The sequence below is a fragment of the Sceloporus undulatus genome, chromosome 6 (genome assembly GCF_019175285.1).
Source record: "Sceloporus undulatus isolate JIND9_A2432 ecotype Alabama chromosome 6, SceUnd_v1.1, whole genome shotgun sequence".
Lineage (NCBI taxonomy): Eukaryota > Metazoa > Chordata > Lepidosauria > Squamata > Phrynosomatidae > Sceloporus > Sceloporus undulatus.
In genome coordinates, this window is record NC_056527.1 from 77402327 (window position 1) to 77407620 (window position 5294).

Here is a 5294-nt window from a genome sequence, read left to right on the forward strand (position 1 = left end):
CCCCTAAAGGACAAGGTTCGCAGTTTGGGGGTATTCCTTGATCCATCTCTGCAGTTGTCATCTCATATAGATGCGACGGCCAGGAGTGCTTGGTATCAGCTTCGGTTGATATGCCAGCTACGTCCCTACCTGGACTGAAAGGACCTTGAAGCAGTGGTACTTGCACTGGTAATCTCTTGCTTATGTAACACGCTCTACTTGGGGCTACCCTTGTACCAAGTCCAGAAGTTTCAATTGGTTCAAAATGCGGCACCCAGCACATCTAGGTTTGACCAAATAACACCAGTACTACAATCTCTTCACTGGCTGCCAATTACCTTCCGGGTGCAATTGGTCATTACCTTTAAAGCCCTTCATGACTCGGGCCCGAGTTACTTGTGGGAACGCCTCTCTCTACCTACACAATTCACCCCACACTCTCAGAACATCAGGGAAGTATTCACTGGAACACCATAGTACCAGGTTAATGACAACTTCCCATAGGGCATTTACAGCAGTGATCCCAAAATTATGGGAGATCCATTGTATTATTACCTTAGAGACCTCCAAGAAGGCACTCAGAACGGATCTCTTCCGGCGGGCTTCTCCATTAAATTCTATATAGACGTTGATGATAATATCCCACTCTCACCTGTGATCACTGACTACTTACAATTTGATTTTGGAGTACTAGTAGGAATTGATAAATTCAATATTAGTGTTTTATTGTTCGTATTATTTTGTACCATTTGTATTATCTTGTATTATTTGATTGCTGTAATCCTGCCTCAATCTTTGGAGAGGCGTGAAATGTAAATAAACTCTATTATTATTATTATTATTATTAACTCATAAGACACTATGATAAAACCATTTAAGTCAGTAGACATACAGTACTTTTCTGTCCATGCCTGTAAATTAGTGTTGCTTTACACCATATGTCTTTGTCTCTTTTTCATTGGGCTTCATTTGTTTTCTCTTGGTTGGTCTACTAGCATAAAGACTTGGGACAATCTTTGTTTATTTGACTGTTGAAATATTTATAAGCAAGCCTATATTGCAAGATCTTGGGGGTAGCAGACAGATGAAATCAATTTGGAACAATTTAGAATGGTAGGAAATGATTTAAACACTCTAAAAACATAGTGAACATTAAGAGTGTCAAAATTCATACTTGTACAGATTTGGGCAAAACAGTTAGACCCGCCAAAGGCTTTGAAAATCACTCACCATTCTTAATTTATTTAAGACAACTATGAATATGAACATGACTTAAATGTTTTTATCTTGCTTTGTTATGATTGTATTATCAATGCATTGTCCCTATCTTTTTTAATAGCCCCTGAAAAAAGACATTAAATAATTAATTGGTCAAAACACATTGGTCTCTTCCAACAAATAGCTGTCCCCTGCTCAGTTTTACATGCTGAAGCATTATCTCCTTTTATTGGGCTTGACTGGTTGTTTCCTGTTGCTTTGGGGCATCCTTGTACAGTATTTTATTATTTGACCTCATATTCCTGTACATACTGTTATAAATGTCATGGAGCAGGATAGCCCTGGCCATAATGGGATTGTAAAGCAATTTTCAGATGCTGAGTATCTAAATGGATTATGGTCTTGATCCCCTTTCACTACCTTTTCTTTTCTGTCTTCTTCTTCTTTTTTTAATGGCACTTAGGCTTTTTCCCATCATATTGCCTTGGTCTTTCAAGAGCAAATGTTAATGCCAGTTTTTGCTTTTATCACCTAAGAAAAGACATACTTCATATAGCCAGGTGCATTCTCAGACTTCCTTAGTGTGAATTATTTACCTCTTCATAAACTTTAATCTGTTATCACCACAGTTTAATATTGAAACTATTAGTAAATCGCAGTCTCTGAGAGGTCATGATTTTTTTTCCCCTGGCTCTTTTGAAATTAAATTGCCAAAGGTCTAAGATAGTTGGGGGGTTTTTGTTTTATTTTTTGAGGTATAGAAATAGGAATAATGGGACTATTCCTTTACAAACCTTGGCCCTTATCATGTGTAGAAGGTGGAACACATCTGTACTTGTGGCCATATACCAAATAAAACTGCTCCTTTAATATGTGTGGGTACAGCATGGACATCTTCCAAGAACAGCTACTCATGTGCTCAAGGTGTTATCGGGGCTCTCTGGCTGAAGTATATGTGTATGTATGTTTGTACACTGATGCACCAAAAAGAAGAAGAGCCCTCCCTCCAGTCCATCTGCCTTGGCCAGGCCTCAGAGGGAGAGAAGACCTGCTGGACCTGATCCACTTCCCCACCACTATTCCTTTCTCCTTTTGTGCCGTGTCTTTTTAGATTGTAAGCCTGAGGGCAGGGAACCATGTAATTAATAATAATAAAAATAATAATTGTAAGCCACTCTGAGAGCCTTTAGGGCTGAAGGGTGGGCAAAAATAAATAAATAAATAAATAAATAAATAAATAAATAAAGTATCCCCACAAAAAGCCAGAATCATGGAGAGATGACTAGGGAGAGCAATGAATGGTGCATGCACTTGGGCCCATTGTGCCATTAGCAACAAAGACTACCAGCATTTCAATTCATGAGCTTGCTTCTTGTATGGGCCTAATGAGAGACTCACCATGCACAGGAATATACCCTATCTGCCCTACCAGTGATGTCTGTCCGTTGTAAAACAGATGCATTTTCCCCAGGAATATGTGCTGTATTTCATATTTGTTGATAATTTTAGTCATCATCTGGCCATTTCCTTGCCTTCCTTCCCTGGTCATCCCTTTCCATGTCCTCTTTGTATAATATAGCTGTTTTTTGTCAGTTATCATTATGTTTTTCCTATTAATTTAGTGTAAATAGATCTATAACTATGAGGTGCCTTAAGGCAAGATCTGGTCAGAGCCTTGGACTTGACCAAGGAATGTTAATAGCCTGGGATAGTCAGAGGATGGGTCACCATGGGAGCTGATGATTGCTTCTTAAGAGAGGAATGTTTTGATTCAGAAGAAGTTATCAGAAATCATAGGAGAGAGGAGATTAGGGGCATCCTTCCACTCACAGCTAGAGCTGATATTATCTATACATGTGGGGGTTGGAAGAAAGAGATGAAAAGGACAAACTATACGTTTTTAATGATACAGAGACAGTGCAGGTTTTTCAAGCTTGGGGAACTGGTTCCCTGGTGGTGTAATGTAGATCTTGCATTTGACAATTTGTTGGAGCATTTATATTGTGCATTCATCGTTCATCTACCTATATCTTTCTAAATAAACTCAATTTCTAAAGGACATCATGCATTCATTTACCTCTTTCCAAAGGAAACGGAATCTAGGGAAGTGATGCAGCCGTCATTTTTTTTTTTTACTGCTCAGACAAGTGTGAAGAGCGAAACAGCATGTGACACACATTGGATATTTCAACTAGCTGCAATAAAGAAAGATTTGCATTTCAGATTTTTTTGAAGGTATGTCTAAAGAACATACACTACAGGAAAGGGCACACACCTCTTAGAAATGGGTGGTAATTACACAAAACTACGAGCTTTTTAGAAAGTCTTCAGTGTAAGCACAGAAAAAGAACATTAAACAGTGGCTGGTGAAGTGCTGGGAAATTCACAGAGGAAGGCAAAATGCCAACATCACTGCAGAGTCAAGGAGAAAGTCAGAAGTGCTGGACCTTTTTTATGGACAGAAAATCCATTGTTATCACAGAGAAATAAACTCCCTGGGTGGTCAAATAATGTGATGATTTGAGGGATGATGGCAGGAGTTAATAAGGAATGCAGGGTTCCTGCTTTCTCTCTTGTGGGAATTGCATCCATGGATGCTACCCACTTCCTGCTTCTTCACCAGATTATGGTTATTTAAATTTTCTCCCCGCCTTCCTCATGAATGCCATTATCTCATGAGATTAGAAGCTTGTTGACTAACACCATGGCTGATCTTAACTTTGGGGGTTGTTTCCCCCCCAGTATTTCTCAGATGCATTTCCCACAGCTCTGGACCTACTTAAGAGCCTCTTGGGATTTGAAAGAAGGCAATGAGAGAGAAATACATGTTCCGCTGCCTTAAAGCAGAGTGGGAGCTCAATTGCATTGACTCCTGAAGCAATTTTCTGCCCGGGGACTCTCAGGGAACCACAAAGATTGCCAAAAATGCAAAACAAAAGCAAAGCAGAAGTGGGTGGCAGTCCACTTCTGATTTGAGGGGAAATGGCAGCTTTAATACCCGAAAGACACCAGAACCGTGTGATCTTGAAAGCTAAGTAGGGTCGGTCTTAGTTGGATGGGAACCACCAATACCAGGTCCTTTAGACTATATTTCAGAGGAAAGAACTGACAAAAGCACCAGTGAGTATTCCTTGTCTAAGAAATTCTATGAAAGTCATGGGGTTGCCATAAAGCAACGGACAACTTGAGAGAAAGAGAATACAGTAGCCATCATTGCCATGAAGTTCCCTCCAAGTGCCCCATTCTATGTTACAGCCTAACCACCACCTCCACACAGAGCACCAGTGGTCCCCCAGTCCCCTGACTGGATGGGGTGTAGGTGCTTCACCACCCTTTCTTCCTTCTACAGCCCCCTCACTTATCTGTAGGTACAACCACAAGGGTTTCTCTGGGCAAGATGGATCCCACCTCCTTATCCATGATCCTGGATCCATGTCTCCTGGGTGATGGCTGCCCTTATCATGATGGGCATGTCCATCCTCACAACTGGTGGGCCTGCTGTGGGGGGCCATGGGTTGAGTAGAAGAGTGGATAGAGAGGGCATATGCCCTTTTTGCATGAAGCCTTGAAACACACAGCTGTAGAAGAGGCCCTGTTTTTTCTTTCTCCACAAACAATTCACCCTGTTCTCTTGCCCTTGCCCAACTCCACTGTTTTTCCTCTATATGTGTGTTTAGAGGGGGAATATATGGGTAACTGCTGCATCTCTCTTGTTTTTCCCTTTCTCTCATTTCCTTTCCGCTCATTTCTTCATTTGTTTCCTTCCTCTCTCACTCTTTCCTTTCCCTTTCTTTCCAGTTGTGGTTCTTTCTCTTGTATCTTCTTATCCTATGCTAGCCTATTTTCCTTGTCCATTCTCCTCTCTCCCCCCTTTGCTCCCAGCTTCCAAAGGAAAAAAACAGCATCCAAAGGGTCAGACACAGGACAAGGCAATGACACAGATGAAGAATATTGCCAAGAGCATTTAGTTGATTTTCACACAACTTCACTGCATAGGAGAGTGGACATATATAAGAGTCAGGCACAACACATAGGCATGGCACCCCTCCACACACACACACACACACACACACACACACACACACACACACACACAC